General features: G+C 43.6%; 10 non-coding genes across 10 annotated transcripts; all 10 read right to left on the reverse strand.

Annotated features, from left to right (window-relative positions):
• Nucleotides 1-316: 316 nt before the first annotated feature.
• TRNAR-UCU (transfer RNA arginine (anticodon UCU)) lies at nucleotides 317-401 on the reverse strand. Its single transcript is given in 2 exon segments — nucleotides 317-352; nucleotides 365-401. It is a non-coding gene; the product is annotated as a tRNA-Arg (tRNA).
• A 2,315-nt stretch (nucleotides 402-2,716) lies between these two features.
• Nucleotides 2,717-2,801, reverse strand: TRNAN-AUU (transfer RNA asparagine (anticodon AUU)). The gene is given in 2 exon segments: nucleotides 2,717-2,752; nucleotides 2,765-2,801. It is a non-coding gene; the product is annotated as a tRNA-Asn (tRNA).
• A 1,115-nt stretch (nucleotides 2,802-3,916) lies between these two features.
• On the reverse strand, nucleotides 3,917-4,001 carry TRNAR-UCU (transfer RNA arginine (anticodon UCU)). Its single transcript is given in 2 exon segments — nucleotides 3,917-3,952; nucleotides 3,965-4,001. It is a non-coding gene; the product is annotated as a tRNA-Arg (tRNA).
• Nucleotides 4,002-5,116: 1,115 nt separating this feature from the next.
• Nucleotides 5,117-5,201, reverse strand: TRNAR-UCU (transfer RNA arginine (anticodon UCU)). Its single transcript is given in 2 exon segments — nucleotides 5,117-5,152; nucleotides 5,165-5,201. It is a non-coding gene; the product is annotated as a tRNA-Arg (tRNA).
• Nucleotides 5,202-6,316: 1,115 nt separating this feature from the next.
• TRNAR-UCU (transfer RNA arginine (anticodon UCU)) lies at nucleotides 6,317-6,401 on the reverse strand. Its single transcript is given in 2 exon segments — nucleotides 6,317-6,352; nucleotides 6,365-6,401. It is a non-coding gene; the product is annotated as a tRNA-Arg (tRNA).
• A 1,115-nt stretch (nucleotides 6,402-7,516) lies between these two features.
• TRNAR-UCU (transfer RNA arginine (anticodon UCU)) lies at nucleotides 7,517-7,601 on the reverse strand. The gene is given in 2 exon segments: nucleotides 7,517-7,552; nucleotides 7,565-7,601. It is a non-coding gene; the product is annotated as a tRNA-Arg (tRNA).
• Nucleotides 7,602-8,716: 1,115 nt separating this feature from the next.
• TRNAR-UCU (transfer RNA arginine (anticodon UCU)) lies at nucleotides 8,717-8,801 on the reverse strand. The gene is given in 2 exon segments: nucleotides 8,717-8,752; nucleotides 8,765-8,801. It is a non-coding gene; the product is annotated as a tRNA-Arg (tRNA).
• A 1,115-nt stretch (nucleotides 8,802-9,916) lies between these two features.
• Nucleotides 9,917-10,001, reverse strand: TRNAR-UCU (transfer RNA arginine (anticodon UCU)). The gene is given in 2 exon segments: nucleotides 9,917-9,952; nucleotides 9,965-10,001. It is a non-coding gene; the product is annotated as a tRNA-Arg (tRNA).
• Nucleotides 10,002-11,116: 1,115 nt separating this feature from the next.
• On the reverse strand, nucleotides 11,117-11,201 carry TRNAR-UCU (transfer RNA arginine (anticodon UCU)). Its single transcript is given in 2 exon segments — nucleotides 11,117-11,152; nucleotides 11,165-11,201. It is a non-coding gene; the product is annotated as a tRNA-Arg (tRNA).
• Nucleotides 11,202-13,516: 2,315 nt separating this feature from the next.
• Nucleotides 13,517-13,601, reverse strand: TRNAN-AUU (transfer RNA asparagine (anticodon AUU)). The gene is given in 2 exon segments: nucleotides 13,517-13,552; nucleotides 13,565-13,601. It is a non-coding gene; the product is annotated as a tRNA-Asn (tRNA).
• Nucleotides 13,602-18,849: the final 5,248 nt, after the last annotated feature.

Here is an 18,849-nt window from a genome sequence, read left to right on the forward strand (position 1 = left end):
TGGGGAAGGTAGCGAGATTTAGACAGTAAATAGTTGTGGGGCTGACAAAAGGGTACATAAATAATTACAGCTTGCACCGGGCATGAGGGAAGGGAACAATATAATGCAGGTTAGCTTACCATTCCCTCTCTTTGCTCTGAATTTCACAGGGTACTTCCAATTTTGCTGATATCAACTCTCAAGAGAAGCCTAAAACAGTAGGCTCTATCGTTAACTTGTGCAGCAAATCCACGTCAATAAAGCTCCCTTATGAATGTAATCCATTACTTTATAAAGCATTAGAGCAGCATCACTATGAAGAATGACTATATAAAACCGACTCTGGTGGGACTCGAACCCACAACCTTTGAATTACTTCATCAACTAGAAGTCCAATGCGCTATCCATTGCGCCACAGAGCCCTCTCTGAAGACTTTGTTAGAGGAACTTGCCTGAGGAACTATTCAAGTCGTAACAAATAAACACAATTGAATAATGGTCACTGCTAAATAATAGGGATGAGCTCAAGATCTGGTCCAGATACAGTTTAAGATTTAAATTTACCTGCTTGGGCATGTGCCTTAGTGCAATATCTTTTGATATTTAAGTGGGAACCGGAGGTCATGTTAAGTAGAAATATTTGTACCGTTGATTAGTTGTTGGAGAAAGGAAGAGCTCAGCAATTAGGTGATGGCAGGAAAGACTATCCTGAATAGATGAGTTTGCAGGGATCACCTGAAGCATACAGACAGGGAAATAGCCATATAGATTGGTGTAGGGAATCTGAGAGGATGGGATAGTCCATGGGAAAATCCCTGAGGACAGCATGGGATGAAGTGTTGAGGGAGCTAGCGAACAGGAGTTCTTGGAAGCAGAGAACAGGGTGGTTTATTTGATACTATATGATAAGGTTAATGATGTAGCTAGAGGCAGAGTTGGGGGAAGCTTTTTATGCCCTTAGTATTTTGAATTTGATTTGTTGGGAGAACGGAAACCAAGGAGAGATTGGCAGAGATCGGGTGGCTGACACCTCTACTAGTAAATGGTTGGTAAGGTGGATAAAACTGGCAGTAGCGAATCAGATAGACTGAAGGGGGAATGGTCTGTTTAGAGGCAGGCCATAGAGTAAGGAGTTGCAATAGTCGAGAGATATCACGGGAGTGAAGTGAAAGTTTGGTGGTGTCATTGGTAAAAATGGGGCATTCTTTGGAATTCTTATTGTGGGGAAGGTAGCGAGATTTAGACAGTAAATAGTTGTGGGGCTGACAAAAGGGTACATAAAGAATTACAGCTTGCACCGGGCATGAGGGAAGGGAACAATATAACGCAGGTTAGCTTACCATTCCCTCTCTTTGCTCTGAATTGCACAGGGTACTTCCAATTTTGCTGATATCAACTCTCAAGAGAAGCCTAAACCACTAGGCTCTATCGTTAACTTGTGCAGCAAATCCACGTCAATAAAGCTCCCTTATGAATGTAATCCATTACTTTATAAAGCATTAGAGCAGCATCACTATGAAGAATGACTATATAAAACCGACTCTGGTGGGACTCAAACCCAAAACCTTTGAATTACTTCATCAACTAGAAGTCCAATGCGCTATCCATTGCACCACAGAGCCCTCTCTGAAGACTTTGTTAGAGGAACTTGCCTGAGGAACTATTCAAGTCGTAACAAATAAACACAATTGAATAATGGTCACTGCTAAATAATAGGGATGAGCTCAAGATCTGGTCCAGATACAGTTTAAGATTTAAATTTACCTGCTTGGGCATGTGCCTTAGTGCAATATCTTTTGATATTTAAGTGGGAACCGGAGGTCATGTTAAGTAGAAATATTTGTACCGTTGATTAGTTGTTGGAGAAAGGAAGAGCTCAGCAATTAGGTGATGGCAGGAAAGACTATCCTGAATAGATGAGTTTGCAGGGATCACCTGAAGCATACAGACAGGGAAATAGCCATATAGATTGGTGTAGGGAATCTGAGAGGATGGGATAGTCCATGGGAAAATCCCAGAGGACAGCATGGGATGAAGTGTTGAGGGAGCTAGCGAACAGGAGTTCTTTGAAGCAGATAACAGGGTGGTTTATTTGATACTATATGATAAGGTTAATGATGTAGCTAGAGGCAGAGTTGTGGGAAGCTTTTTATGCCCTTAGTATTTTGAATTTGATTTGTTGGGAGAACGGAAGCCAAGGAGAGATTGGCAGAGATCGGGTGGCTGACACCTCTACTAGTAAATGGTTGGTAAGGGGGATACAACTGGCAGTAGCGAATCAGATAGACTGAAGGGGGAATGGTCTGTTTAGAGGCAGGCCATAGAGTAAGGAGTTGCAATAGTCGAGAGATATCACGGGAGTGAAGTGAAAGTTTGGTGGTGTCATTGGTAAAAATGGGGCATTCTTTGGAATTCTTATTGTGGGGAAGGTAGCGAGATTTAGACAGTAAATAGTTGTGGGGCTGACAAAAGGGTACATAAATAATTACAGCTTGAACCGGGCATGAGGGAAGGGAACAATATAACGCAGGTTAGCTTACCATTCCCTCTCTTTGCTCTGAATTGCACAGGGTACTTCCAATTTTGCTGATATCAACTCTCAAGAGAAGCCTAAACCACTAGGCTCTATCGTTAACTTGTGCAGCAAATCCACGTCAATAAAGCTCCCTTATGAATGTAATCCATTACTTTATAAAGCATTAGAGCAGCATCACTATGAAGAATGACTATATAAAACCGACTCTGGTGGGACTCGAACCCACAACCTTTGAATTACTACACCAACTAATAGTCCAATGCGCTATCCATTGCGCCACAGAGCCCTCTCTGAAGACTTTGTTAGAGGAACTTGCCTGAGGAACTATTCAAGTCGTAACAAATAAACACAATTGAATAATGGTCACTGCTAAATAATAGGGATGAGCTCAAGATCTGGTCCAGATACAGTTTAAGATTTAAATTTACCTGCTTGGGCATGTGCCTTAGTGCAATATCTTTTGATATTTAAGTGGGAACCGGAGGTCATGTTAAGTAGAAATATTTGTACCGTTGATTAGTTGTTGGAGAAAGGAAGAGCTCAGCAATTAGGTGATGGCAGGAAAGACTATCCTGAATAGATGAGTTTGCAGGGATCACCTGAAGCATACAGACAGGGAAATAGCCATATAGATTGGTGTAGGGAATCTGAGAGGATGGGATAGTCCATGGGAAAATCCCAGAGGACAGCATGGGATGAAGTGTTGAGGGAGCTAGCGAACAGGAGTTCTTGGAAGCAGAGAACAGGGTGGTTTATTTGATACTATATGATAAGGTTAATGATGTAGCTAGAGGCAGAGTTGTGGGAAGCTTTTTATGCCCTTAGTATTTTGAATTTGATTTGTTGGGAGAACGGAAGCCAAGGAGAGATTGGCAGAGATCGGGTGGCTGACACCTCTACTAGTAAATGGTTGGTAAGGGGGATACAACTGGCAGTAGCGAATCAGATAGACTGAAGGGGGAATGGTCTGTTTAGAGGCAGGCCATAGAGTAAGGAGTTGCAATAGTCGAGAGATATCACGGGAGTGAAGTGAAAGTTTGGTGGTGTCATTGGTAAAAATGGGGCATTCTTTGGAATTCTTATTGTGGGGAAGGTAGCAAAATTTAGACAGTAAATAGTTGTGGAGCTGACAAAAGGGTACATAAAGAATTACAGCTTGCACCGGGCATGAGGGAAGGGAACAATATAACGCAGGTTAGCTTACCATTCCCTCTCTTTGCTCTGAATTGCACAGGGTACTTCCAATTTTGCTGATATCAACTCTCAAGAGAAGCCTAAACCACTAGGCTCTATCGTTAACTTGTGCAGCAAATCCACGTCAATAAAGCTCCCTTATGAATGTAATCCATTACTTTATAGAGCATTAGAGCAGCATCACTATGAAGAATGACTATATAAAACCGACTCTGGTGGGACTCGAACCCACAACCTTTGAATTACTACACCAACTAGAAGTCCAATGCGCTATCCATTGCGCCACAGAGCCCTCTCTGAAGACTTTGTTAGAGGAACTTGCCTGAGGAACTATTCAAGTCGTAACAAATAAACACAATTGAATAATGGTCACTGCTAAATAATAGGGATGAGCTCAAGATCTGGTCCAGATACAGTTTAAGATTTAAATTTACCTGCTTGGGCATGTGCCTTAGTGCAATATCTTTTGATATTTAAGTGGGAACCGGAGGTCATGTTAAGTAGAAATATTTGTACCGTTGATTAGTTGTTGGAGAAAGGAAGAGCTCAGCAATTAGGTGATGGCAGGAAAGACTATCCTGAATAGATGAGTTTGCAGGGATCACCTGAAGCATACAGACAGGGAAATAGCCATATAGATTGGTGTAGGGAATCTGAGAGGATGGGATAGTCCATGGGAAAATCCCAGAGGACAGCATGGGATGAAGTGTTGAGGGAGCTAGCAAACAGGAGTTCTTGGAAGCAGAGAACAGGGTGGTTTATTTGATACTATATGATAAGGTTAATGATGTAGCTAGAGGCAGAGTTGTGGGAAGCTTTTTATGCCCTTAGTATTTTGAATTTGATTTGTTGGGAGAACGGAAGCCAAGGAGAGATTGGCAGAGATCGGGTGGCTGACACCTCTACTAGTAAATGGTTGGTAAGGGGGATACAACTGGCAGTAGCGAATCAGATAGACTGAAGGGGGAATGGTCTGTTTAGAGGCAGGCCATAGAGTAAGGAGTTGCAATAGTCGAGAGATATCACGGGAGTGAAGTGAAAGTTTGGTGGTGTCATTGGTAAAAATGGGGCATTCTTTGGAATTCTTATTGTGGGGAAGGTAGCGAGATTTAGACAGTAAATAGTTGTGGGGCTGACAAAAGGGTACATAAATAATTACAGCTTGCACCGGGCATGAGGGAAGGGAACAATATAATGCAGGTTAGCTTACCATTCCCTCTCTTTGCTCTGAATTTCACAGGGTACTTCCAATTTTGCTGATATCAACTCTCAAGAGAAGCCTAAAACAGTAGGCTCTATCGTTAACTTGTGCAGCAAATCCACGTCAATAAAGCTCCCTTATGAATGTAATCCATTACTTTATAAAGCATTAGAGCAGCATCACTATGAAGAATGACTATATAAAACCGACTCTGGTGGGACTCGAACCCACAACCTTTGAATTACGTCATCAACTAGAAGTCCAATGCGCTATCCATTGCGCCACAGAGCCCTCTCTGAAGACTTTGTTAGAGGAACTTGCCTGAGGAACTATTCAAGTCGTAACAAATAAACACAATTGAATAATGGTCACTGCTAAATAATAGGGATGAGCTCAAGATCTGGACCAGATACAGTTTAAGATTTAAATTTACCAGCTTGGGCATGTGCCTTAGTGCAATATCTTTTGATATTTAAGTGGGAACCGGAGGTCATGTTAAGTAGAAATATTTGTACCGTTGATTAGTTGTTGGAGAAAGGAAGAGCTCAGCAATTAGGTGATGGCAGGAAAGACTATCCTGAATAGATGAGTTTGCAGGGATCACCTGAAGCATACAGACAGGGAAATAGCCATATAGATTGGTGTAGGGAATCTGAGAGGATGGGATAGTCCATGGGAAAATCCCAGAGGACAGCATGGGATGAAGTGTTGAGGGAGCTAGCAAACAGGAGTTCTTGGAAGCAGAGAACAGGGTGGTTTATTTGATACTATATGATAAGGTTAATGATGTAGCTAGAGGCAGAGTTGGGGGAAGCTTTTTATGCCCTTAGTATTTTGAATTTGATTTGTTGGGAGAACGGAAACCAAGGAGAGATTGGCAGAGATCGGGTGGCTGACACCTCTACTAGTAAATGGTTGGTAAGGGGGATACAACTGGCAGTAGCGAATCAGATAGACTGAAGGGGGAATGGTCTGTTTAGAGGCAGGCCATAGAGTAAGGAGTTGCAATAGTCGAGAGATATCACGGGAGTGAAGTGAAAGTTTGGTGGTGTCATTGGTAAAAATGGGGCATTCTTTGGAATTCTTATTGTGGTGAAGGTAGCGAGATTTAGACAGTAAATAGTTGTGGGGCTGACAAAAGGGTACATAAAGAATTACAGCTTGCACCGGGCATGAGGGAAGGGAACAATATAACGCAGGTTAGCTTACCATTCCCTCTCTTTGCTCTGAATTGCACAGGGTACTTCCAATTTTGCTGATATCAACTCTCAAGAGAAGCCTAAACCACTAGGCTCTATCGTTAACTTGTGCAGCAAATCCACGTCAATAAAGCTCCCTTATGAATGTAATCCATTACTTTATAAAGCATTAGAGCAGCATCACTATGAAGAATGACTATATAAAACCGACTCTGGTGGGACTCGAACCCACAACCTTTGAATTACTACACCAACTAGAAGTCCAATGCGCTATCCATTGCGCCACAGAGCCCTCTCTGAAGACTTTGTTAGAGGAACTTGCCTGAGGAACTATTCAAGTCGTAACAAATAAACACAATTGAATAATGGTCACTGCTAAATAATAGGGATGAGCTCAAGATCTGGTCCAGATACAGTTTAAGATTTAAATTTACCTGCTTGGGCATGTGCCTTAGTGCAATATCTTTTGATATTTAAGTGGGAACCGGAGGTCATGTTAAGTAGAAATATTTGTACCGTTGATTAGTTGTTGGAGAAAGGAAGAGCTCAGCAATTAGGTGATGGCAGGAAAGACTATCCTGAATAGATGAGTTTGCAGGGATCACCTGAAGCATACAGACAGGGAAATAGCCATATAGATTGGTGTAGGGAATCTGAGAGGATGGGATAGTCCATGGGAAAATCCCAGAGGACAGCATGGGATGAAGTGTTGAGGGAGCTAGCAAACAGGAGTTCTTGGAAGCAGAGAACAGGGTGGTTTATTTGATACTATATGATAAGGTTAATGATGTAGCTAGAGGCAGAGTTGTGGGAAGCTTTTTATGCCCTTAGTATTTTGAATTTGATTTGTTGGGAGAACGGAAGCCAAGGAGAGATTGGCAGAGATCGGGTGGCTGACACCTCTACTAGTAAATGGTTGGTAAGGGGGATACAACTGGCAGTAGCGAATCAGATAGACTGAAGGGGGAATGGTCTGTTTAGAGGCAGGCCATAGAGTAAGGAGTTGCAATAGTCGAGAGATATCACGGGAGTGAAGTGAAAGTTTGGTGGTGTCATTGGTAAAAATGGGGCATTCTTTGGAATTCTTATTGTGGGGAAGGTAGCGAGATTTAGACAGTAAATAGTTGTGGGGCTGACAAAAGGGTACATAAATAATTACAGCTTGCACCGGGCATGAGGGAAGGGAACAATATAATGCAGGTTAGCTTACCATTCCCTCTCTTTGCTCTGAATTTCACAGGGTACTTCCAATTTTGCTGATATCAACTCTCAAGAGAAGCCTAAAACAGTAGGCTCTATCGTTAACTTGTGCAGCAAATCCACGTCAATAAAGCTCCCTTATGAATGTAATCCATTACTTTATAAAGCATTAGAGCAGCATCACTATGAAGAATGACTATATAAAACCGACTCTGGTGGGACTCGAACCCACAACCTTTGAATTACTTCATCAACTAGAAGTCCAATGCGCTATCCATTGCGCCACAGAGCCCTCTCTGAAGACTTTGTTAGAGGAACTTGCCTGAGGAACTATTCAAGTCGTAACAAATAAACACAATTGAATAATGGTCACTGCTAAATAATAGGGATGAGCTCAAGATCTGGTCCAGATACAGTTTAAGATTTAAATTTACCTGCTTGGGCATGTGCCTTAGTGCAATATCTTTTGATATTTAAGTGGGAACCGGAGGTCATGTTAAGTAGAAATATTTGTACCGTTGATTAGTTGTTGGAGAAAGGAAGAGCTCAGCAATTAGGTGATGGCAGGAAAGACTATCCTGAATAGATGAGTTTGCAGGGATCACCTGAAGCATACAGACAGGGAAATAGCCATATAGATTGGTGTAGGGAATCTGAGAGGATGGGATAGTCCATGGGAAAATCCCAGAGGACAGCATGGGATGAAGTGTTGAGGGAGCTAGCAAACAGGAGTTCTTGGAAGCAGAGAACAGGGTGGTTTATTTGATACTATATGATAAGGTTAATGATGTAGCTAGAGGCAGAGTTGTGGGAAGCTTTTTATGCCCTTAGTATTTTGAATTTGATTTGTTGGGAGAACGGAAGCCAAGGAGAGATTGGCAGAGATCGGGTGGCTGACACCTCTACTAGTAAATGGTTGGTAAGGGGGATACAACTGGCAGTAGCGAATCAGATAGACTGAAGGGGGAATGGTCTGTTTAGAGGCAGGCCATAGAGTAAGGAGTTGCAATAGTCGAGAGATATCACGGGAGTGAAGTGAAAGTTTGGTGGTGTCATTGGTAAAAATGGGGCATTCTTTGGAATTCTTATTGTGGGGAAGGTAGCGAGATTTAGACAGTAAATAGTTGTGGGGCTGACAAAAGGGTACATAAATAATTACAGCTTGCACCGGGCATGAGGGAAGGGAACAATATAATGCAGGTTAGCTTACCATTCCCTCTCTTTGCTCTGAATTTCACAGGGTACTTCCAATTTTGCTGATATCAACTCTCAAGAGAAGCCTAAAACAGTAGGCTCTATCGTTAACTTGTGCAGCAAATCCACGTCAATAAAGCTCCCTTATGAATGTAATCCATTACTTTATAAAGCATTAGAGCAGCATCACTATGAAGAATGACTATATAAAACCGACTCTGGTGGGACTCGAACCCACAACCTTTGAATTACTTCATCAACTAGAAGTCCAATGCGCTATCCATTGCGCCACAGAGCCCTCTCTGAAGACTTTGTTAGAGGAACTTGCCTGAGGAACTATTCAAGTCGTAACAAATAAACACAATTGAATAATGGTCACTGCTAAATAATAGGGATGAGCTCAAGATCTGGTCCAGATACAGTTTAAGATTTAAATTTACCTGCTTGGGCATGTGCCTTAGTGCAATATCTTTTGATATTTAAGTGGGAACCGGAGGTCATGTTAAGTAGAAATATTTGTATCGTTGATTAGTTGTTGGAGAAAGGAAGAGCTCAGCAATTAGGTGATGGCAGGAAAGACTATCCTGAATAGATGAGTTTGCAGGGATCACCTGAAGCATACAGACAGGGAAATAGCCATATAGATTGGTGTAGGGAATCTGAGAGGATGGGATAGTCCATGGGAAAATCCCAGAGGACAGCATGGGATGAAGTTTAGAGGGAGCTAGCAAACAGGAGTTCTTGGAAGCAGAGAACAGGGTGGTTTATTTGATACTATATGATAAGGTTAATGATGTAGCTAGAGGCAGAGTTGGGGGAAGCTTTTTATGCCCTTAGTATTTTGAATTTGATTTGTTGGGAGAACGGAAACCAAGGAGAGATTGGCAGAGATCGGGTGGCTGACACCTCTACTAGTAAATGGTTGGTAAGGGGGATACAACTGGCAGTAGCGAATCAGATAGACTGAAGGGGGAATGGTCTGTTTAGAGGCAGGCCATAGAGTAAGGAGTTGCAATAGTCGAGAGATATCACGGGAGTGAAGTGAAAGTTTGGTGGTGTCATTGGTAAAAATGGGGCATTCTTTGGAATTCTTATTGTGGTGAAGGTAGCGAGATTTAGACAGTAAATAGTTGTGGGGCTGACAAAAGGGTACATAAATAATTACAGCTTGCACCGGGCATGAGGGAAGGGAACAATATAACGCAGGTTAGCTTACCATTCCCTCTCTTTGCTCTGAATTGCACAGGGTACTTCCAATTTTGCTGATATCAACTCTCAAGAAAAGCCTAAACCACTAGGCTCTATCGTTAACTTGTGCAGCAAATCCACATCAATAAAGCTCCCTTATGAATGTAATCCATTACTTTATAAAGCATTAGAGCAGCATCACTATGAAGAATGACTATATAAAACCGACTCTGGTGGGACTCGAACCCACAACCTTTGAATTACTACACCAACTAGAAGTCCAATGCGCTATCCATTGCGCCACAGAGCCCTCTCTGAAGACTTTGTTAGAGGAACTTGCCTGAGGAACTATTCAAGTCGTAACAAATAAACACAATTGAATAATGGTCACTGCTAAATAATAGGGATGAGCTCAAGATCTGGTCCAGATACAGTTTAAGATTTAAATTTACCTGCTTGGGCATGTGCCTTAGTGCAATATCTTTTGATATTTAAGTGGGAACCGGAGGTCATGTTAAGTAGAAATATTTGTACCGTTGATTAGTTGTTGGAGAAAGGAAGAGCTCAGCAATTAGGTGATGGCAGGAAAGACTATCCTGAATAGATGAGTTTGCAGGGATCACCTGAAGCATACAGACAGGGAAATAGCCATATAGATTGGTGTAGGGAATCTGAGAGGATGGGATAGTCCATGGGAAAATCCCAGAGGACAGCATGGGATGAAGTGTTGAGGGAGCTAGCAAACAGGAGTTCTTGGAAGCAGAGAACAGGGTGGTTTATTTGATACTATATGATAAGGTTAATGATGTAGCTAGAGGCAGAGTTGGGGGAAGCTTTTTATGCCCTTAGTATTTTGAATTTGATTTGTTGGGAGAACGGAAGCCAAGGAGAGATTGGCAGAGATCGGGTGGCTGACACCTCTAGTAGTAAATGGTTGGTAAGGGGGATACAACTGGCAGTAGCGAATCAGATAGACTGAAGGGGGAATGGTCTGTTTAGAGGCAGGCCATAGAGTAAGGAGTTGCAATAGTCGAGAGATATCACGGGAGTGAAGTGGAAGTTTGGTGGTGTCATTGGTAAAAATGGGGCATTCTTTGGAATTCTTATTGTGGGGAAGGTAGCGAGATTTAGACAGTAAATAGTTGTGGGGCTGACAAAAGGGTACATAAAGAATTACAGCTTGCACCGGGCATGAGGGAAGGGAACAATATAACGCAGGTTAGCTTACCATTCCCTCTCTTTGCTCTGAATTGCACAGGGTACTTCCAATTTTGCTGATATCAACTCTCAAGAGAAGCCTAAACCACTAGGCTCTATCGTTAACTTGTGCAGCAAATCCACGTCAATAAAGCTCCCTTATGAATGTAATCCATTACTTTATAAAGCATTAGAGCAGCATCACTATGAAGAATGACTATATAAAACCGACTCTGGTGGGACTCGAACCCACAACCTTTGAATTGCTACACCAACTAGAAGTCCAATGCGCTATCCATTGCGCCACAGAGCCCTCTCTGAAGACTTTGTTAGAGGAACTTGCCTGAGGAACTATTCAAGTCGTAACAAATAAACACAATTGAATAATGGTCACTGCTAAATAATAGGGATGAGCTCAAGATCTGGTCCAGATACAGTTTAAGATTTAAATTTACCTGCTTGGGCATGTGCCTTAGTGCAATATCTTTTGATATTTAAGTGGGAACCGGAGGTCATGTTAAGTAGAAATATTTGTACCGTTGATTAGTTGTTGGAGAAAGGAAGAGCTCAGCAATTAGGTGATGGCAGGAAAGACTATCCTGAATAGATGAGTTTGCAGGGATCACCTGAAGCATACAGACAGGGAAATAGCCATATAGATTGGTGTAGGGAATTTGAGAGGATGGGATAGTCCATGGGAAAATCCCTGAGGACAGCATGGGATGAAGTGTTGAGGGAGCTAGCGAACAGGAGTTCTTGGAAGCAGAGAACAGGGTGGTTTATTTGATACTATATGATAAGGTTAATGATGTAGCTAGAGGCAGAGTTGGGGGAAGCTTTTTATGCCCTTAGTATTTTGAATTTGATTTGTTGGGAGAACGGAAACCAAGGAGAGATTGGCAGAGATCGGGTGGCTGACACCTCTACTAGTAAATGGTTGGTAAGGTGGATAAAACTGGCAGTAGCGAATCAGATAGACTGAAGGGGGAATGGTCTGTTTAGAGGCAGGCCATAGAGTAAGGAGTTGCAATAGTCGAGAGATATCACGGGAGTGAAGTGAAAGTTTGGTGGTGTCATTGGTAAAAATGGGGCATTCTTTGGAATTCTTATTGTGGGGAAGGTAGCGAGATTTAGACAGTAAATAGTTGTGGGGCTGACAAAAGGGTACATAAAGAATTACAGCTTGCACCGGGCATGAGGGAAGGGAACAATATAACGCAGGTTAGCTTACCATTCCCTCTCTTTGCTCTGAATTGCACAGGGTACTTCCAATTTTGCTGATATCAACTCTCAAGAGAAGCCTAAACCACTAGGCTCTATCGTTAACTTGTGCAGCAAATCCACGTCAATAAAGCTCCCTTATGAATGTAATCCATTACTTTATAAAGCATTAGAGCAGCATCACTATGAAGAATGACTATATAAAACCGACTCTGGTGGGACTCAAACCCAAAACCTTTGAATTACTTCATCAACTAGAAGTCCAATGCGCTATCCATTGCACCACAGAGCCCTCTCTGAAGACTTTGTTAGAGGAACTTGCCTGAGGAACTATTCAAGTCGTAACAAATAAACACAATTGAATAATGGTCACTGCTAAATAATAGGGATGAGCTCAAGATCTGGTCCAGATACAGTTTAAGATTTAAATTTACCTGCTTGGGCATGTGCCTTAGTGCAATATCTTTTGATATTTAAGTGGGAACCGGAGGTCATGTTAAGTAGAAATATTTGTACCGTTGATTAGTTGTTGGAGAAAGGAAGAGCTCAGCAATTAGGTGATGGCAGGAAAGACTATCCTGAATAGATGAGTTTGCAGGGATCACCTGAAGCATACAGACAGGGAAATAGCCATATAGATTGGTGTAGGGAATCTGAGAGGATGGGATAGTCCATGGGAAAATCCCAGAGGACAGCATGGGATGAAGTGTTGAGGGAGCTAGCGAACAGGAGTTCTTTGAAGCAGATAACAGGGTGGTTTATTTGATACTATATGATAAGGTTAATGATGTAGCTAGAGGCAGAGTTGTGGGAAGCTTTTTATGCCCTTAGTATTTTGAATTTGATTTGTTGGGAGAACGGAAGCCAAGGAGAGATTGGCAGAGATCGGGTGGCTGACACCTCTACTAGTAAATGGTTGGTAAGGGGGATACAACTGGCAGTAGCGAATCAGATAGACTGAAGGGGGAATGGTCTGTTTAGAGGCAGGCCATAGAGTAATGAGTTGCAATAGTCGAGAGATATCACGGGAGTGAAGTGAAAGTTTGGTGGTGTCATTGGTAAAAATGGGGCATTCTTTGGAATTCTTATTGTGGGGAAGGTAGCGAGATTTAGACAGTAAATAGTTGTGGGGCTGACAAAAGGGTACATAAATAATTACAGCTTGAACCGGGCATGAGGGAAGGGAACAATATAACGCAGGTTAGCTTACCATTCCCTCTCTTTGCTCTGAATTGCACAGGGTACTTCCAATTTTGCTGATATCAACTCTCAAGAGAAGCCTAAACCACTAGGCTCTATCGTTAACTTGTGCAGCAAATCCACGTCAATAAAGCTCCCTTATGAATGTAATCCATTACTTTATAAAGCATTAGAGCAGCATCACTATGAAGAATGACTATATAAAACCGACTCTGGTGGGACTCGAACCCACAACCTTTGAATTACTACACCAACTAATAGTCCAATGCGCTATCCATTGCGCCACAGAGCCCTCTCTGAAGACTTTGTTAGAGGAACTTGCCTGAGGAACTATTCAAGTCGTAACAAATAAACACAATTGAATAATGGTCACTGCTAAATAATAGGGATGAGCTCAAGATCTGGTCCAGATACAGTTTAAGATTTAAATTTACCTGCTTGGGCATGTGCCTTAGTGCAATATCTTTTGATATTTAAGTGGGAACCGGAGGTCATGTTAAGTAGAAATATTTGTACCGTTGATTAGTTGTTGGAGAAAGGAAGAGCTCAGCAATTAGGTGATGGCAGGAAAGACTATCCTGAATAGATGAGTTTGCAGGGATCACCTGAAGCATACAGACAGGGAAATAGCCATATAGATTGGTGTAGGGAATCTGAGAGGATGGGATAGTCCATGGGAAAATCCCAGAGGACAGCATGGGATGAAGTGTTGAGGGAGCTAGCGAACAGGAGTTCTTGGAAGCAGAGAACAGGGTGGTTTATTTGATACTATATGATAAGGTTAATGATGTAGCTAGAGGCAGAGTTGTGGGAAGCTTTTTATGCCCTTAGTATTTTGAATTTGATTTGTTGGGTGAACGGAAGCCAAGGAGAGATTGGCAGAGATCGGGTGGCTGACACCTCTACTAGTAAATGGTTGGTAAGGGGGATACAACTGGCAGTAGCGAATCAGATAGACTGAAGGGGGAATGGTCTGTTTAGAGGCAGGCCATAGAGTAAGGAGTTGCAATAGTCGAGAGATATCACGGGAGTGAAGTGTAAGTTTGGTGGTGTCATTGGTAAAAATGGGGCATTCTTTGGAATTCTTATTGTGGTGAAGGTAGCGAGATTTAGACAGTAAATAGTTGTGGGGCTGACAAAAGGGTACATAAAGAATTACAGCTTGCACCGGGCATGAGGGAAGGGAACAATATAACGCAGGTTAGCTTACCATTCCCTCTCTTTGCTCTGAATTGCACAGGGTACCTCCAATTTTGCTGATATCAACTCTCAAGAGAAGCCTAAACCACTAGGCTCTATCGTTAACTTGTACAGCAAATCCACTTCAATAAAGCTCCCTTATGAATGTAATCCATTACTTTATAAAGCATTAGAACAGCATTACTATGAAGAAGGACTATATAAAACTGACTGTGGTGGGATTTGAAACCACAACCTTTGAATTACTACACCAACGAGAAGTTCAATGCACTATCCATTGCCCCACAAAGTCCATTGTGAGGACTTTGTTAGAGGAGCTTGCCTGAGGAACTATTCAAGTCATAACAAATAAACACAATTGAATAATGGTCACTGCTAAATAATAGGGTTGAGCTCAAGATCTGGTCCAGATACAGTTTAAGATTGAAATTTACCTGCTTTGACATGTGCCTTAGTGCTAGATCTTTTGATCTTTAAGTGGGAACCGGAGGTCATGTTAAGTAGAAATATTTGTACCGTTGATTAGTTGTTGGAGAAAGGAAGAGCTCAGCAATTAGGTGATGGCAGGAAAGACTATCCTGAATAAATGAGTTTCCAGGGATTAGGGGTGGCCGAACGGTTCGCCCGGCGGTTGTTTCACGGCGAATTTCAGCTGTTCGCCATCCGCCCGATCAGTGGACTATTGCCGCAGTTCGCCCGGCGGACTTCCGTGTTTACTGTGTAAAAGAACTTTGACCTATGATGACACATCCATCATGGGGTACAGGACAGCCAATTCAGACATTACAGCACATGGACACTTGGACATTCCCCCTAACTTATAAATAGACCCGATCTGGCGGCTATTTTACATTCTTTCTTCTGTCACTATAGGGAGAGGTTGCTGTGTGGAGCAGGGAGAGACTTCAGTGACCCAAATCGCTAGCTATTAGGTCCACAAAAGTTCTTTTAAGGACTGGTATAGGTGTTAGGTGTGGTTCAGGATATAGGTTTGAGGCACTGCTGTGCTACTGATTTTTGCAGCAGCCTGTCTTTTGTCAGTGTAGAGAGAGGGACGGGACGCTGTGTGCTGCAGGGACAGTCAGTTTAATCATTAGCTGTTACTATTAGGTCCACAAAAGTGCTATTCAAGTTATTGTTCCAGCAGCCTCTGTTTTGTCAGTTTAAATAGGAACAAGCAGGAAGCTGTGTGTGAGGCAGTGAGGGACAGTCAGTTTAATCAGTAGCTGTTACTATTAGGTCCACAGAGGTTCTTTTCAGGACTGGTATGGTAATAGGCTTGTACACGTATAATATTCTTTCTTCCAAATATAGAAAGAATATTATACTTGACTGCGGCCCTTCTGCTGCAGTAGTCCTTTATGAGTATAGGGACTGAGGTACAGTCTGCTAATCACAACCTACTAGTTGCACAAAGGTCCTTCTAAGGACTGGTAAGGTCTGGGGTACTACAGTACATAGGGTTGAGTGAGGTACAGTCTGCTATTCCTTAAGGACTGGTATAGGTCCACAATACATAGGGTTGAGGTGCACTAATGCTGACTGCTGCCCTTCTGCTGCAGTAGTCCTTTATTGGTATAGGGACTGAGGTACAGTCTGCTAATCATTCACAACCTACTTGTTCCACAAAGGTCCTTTTTAAGGACTGGTAAGGTCTAGGGTACCACAGTACATAGGGTTGAGTGAGGTACAGTCTGCTATTCCTTAAGGACTGGTATAGGTCCACAATACATAGGGTTGAGGTGCACTACAGCTGACTGCTGCCCTACTGCTGCAGTAGTCCTTTACTAGTATAGGGACTGAGGTACAGTCTGCTAATCATTCACAACCTACTTGTTCCACAAAGGTCCTTATAAGGACTGGTAAGGTCTAGGGTACTACAGTACATAGGGTTGAGTGAGGTACAGTCTGCTATTCCTTAAGGACTGGTATAGGTCCACAATACACAGGGTTGAGGTGCACTAATGCTGACTGCTGCCCTTCTGCTGCAGTAGTCCTTTATCATTATAGGGACTGAGAGTTTTGTCACAGGGTAATTTAAAAAATGACAGGCAGAGGAAGAGGCAGGCCCTTCCGCAGGGGTGGTAGGGGTAGGGCAGGAGCAACAGGCTTGAGCCAAAGTGGGAAGTTGCAGAAGGTGCGTTCAATTACTTTAAAGGACGCACCAGACTTGGTTGAGTGGCTCAATCAGCCTTACTCTTCTGCACCCTCCTCATCCTCTCGATCTGCACCCTCTTCTTCACTCTCTGCTATGTGCACCCCCAAAGACACTACCACCAACAACACCACCACCACCACCACCACATACCTTCCGCTTGAGTCACAGGAATTATTTTCCTATCCATATCAAGACATTTCTGATGTGCATCCACTCTTGGTATTGGATCAGGAAGAGAAGGTAGCAACAACCGCCACTCAGCAGTCTGACGACAGTACCCAGATCAGCCCAAGGAGGAGGTTGGTCCCCGGTGTTGCTGCCTACTCCGAGATCTCTACTTATAGCGGTGGGGAAGGTGACGTCGATGATGAAGTGTCTAGTGATGTCACGTGGGTGCCCACAAGAGAGGAAGAGGAGGGGAGTTCAGAGGGAGATATGGACCAGCAGATAGGGAGGAGAAGCAGGAATAACTTACATTGCACAGGAGGGACAAAGCAGACTGCTAATGTATCAGGAGCGAGTCATCGACCATGTACGGTCACATCTGGCGCTCCCAGGACACCGGCACATGGCTCCGCAGTGTGGGCTTTTTTTAACGTGTCCGCTTCTGACAATAGCGTTGCCATCTGCAATCTTTGCAGTCAACGCATTAGTCGCGGTAAGCCCAACACTCACCTAGGGACGACCGCCTTAAGAAGGCACATGAGCAGCCATCACCGAGCCCAGTGGGAGCAACGGAACACACAAAGCCACACTCCAGGCTCTCACCGTCCAGCCTCGTCTTCTACTTCTCCTTCTCCTCTCTCCTCACAATTGTCCTCCACTCCACCTTCCATCACGCCAAGCTCAAGTTTTTCTGCAAAAAGGCAGGTTTCCGTGGGCCTAATGTTCGAGCGTAAAAAAATGATGACGCCGGATAACCCTCTTGCCCAACGGTTGACGGCTGGCTTGTCAGAACTGATAGCCCGCCAACTACTGCCATATAAACTGGTGGACTCGGAGGCCTTTCGCAAGGAGGCCAGTCGCAGCCATGGCGCCATCAGTGACATGGTACCTTATGCCCTCTTTATGGAGCGTGCATTGCGTCATGTCATTGATCAAGCTGTGGAGGAGCGGGAGCGGGAAGATGAGGAAGTCGCAATACTGGATGAAATCCCAGGGGGGGCTACTCTATCTGAGACAAGTCAACAACAGGAGTCTGAAGAGGAGTCAGAGGAGGATGGTGCCGGGGGGGATGAGGAGGAGCAAGAAGAGCATGCTTTAAACCTTTCTGGGATCCCTGTTGTTGTGCGTGGATGGGAATGGAGAATGAAGAGGACGACATTATCCTGGATGATGAGCAGGAGCCAGGCCACCACACCGCTTCCAGTTTAGTGCAAATGGGGGCCTTCATGCTCCAGTGTTTTAATAGGGACCCCCGTATAAAAAGCATAAGGGTCAAGGACCAGTACTGGGTGGCAACGTACTTAGACCCCCGGTACAAACACAAAATGGCGGAAATGTTACCGCCGTCACCGAGGGCTGTCAGAATGGAGCACTTCCAGGCCTTGCTTCGAGAAATGCTGCATTCTGCTTTTGCGTGCGCTGGCAGAGGAGCAATTCCCACTCCCAGAGAAGGAGTTGCGGGTACCAATCCAACAGCGCCTGCAAGAAGAGGCCGGTTTGAAGATGTGTTGGTGATTTCGGATATGAGGTCATTCTTTCAGCCGACCCATCGACAGGTGTCATCCGGATCCAGCATTAGGGAACGCCTAGACCAGTGATGGCGAACCTTGGCACCCCAGATGTTTTGGAACTACATTTCCCATGATGCTCATGCACTCTGCAGTGTAGTTGAGCATCATGGGAAATGTAGTTCCAAAACATCTGGAGTGCCAAGGTTCGCCATCACTGGCCTAGACCGTCAGGTGTCCGACTACATCGGGTTAACGGCGGATGTGGACGCTCTGAGGAGTGATGAACCCCTGGACTACTGGGTGGAAAGGACGTTCAGCGCAGCAGGGGGGATCGTGACCGATACGCGTACTCGCCTAGCTCACAACAGTGTTAACTACCTCACATTTCTAAAAATGAATGAGGCATGGATCTCGGAGGAATTCAACACATGTGACCAGTAGACCATGTATATGTCTATAAACGATTTTTTTAATCGAGCACACAGACCTTCTTTCTTCATTTGGCT

This window comes from Lithobates pipiens, unplaced genomic scaffold, assembly GCF_037356315.1.
Source record: "Lithobates pipiens isolate NorthernLeopardFrog02 unplaced genomic scaffold, aLitPip1_a1.2 Scaffold_13, whole genome shotgun sequence".
NCBI classification, from domain to species: Eukaryota; Metazoa; Chordata; class Amphibia; order Anura; family Ranidae; genus Lithobates; species Lithobates pipiens.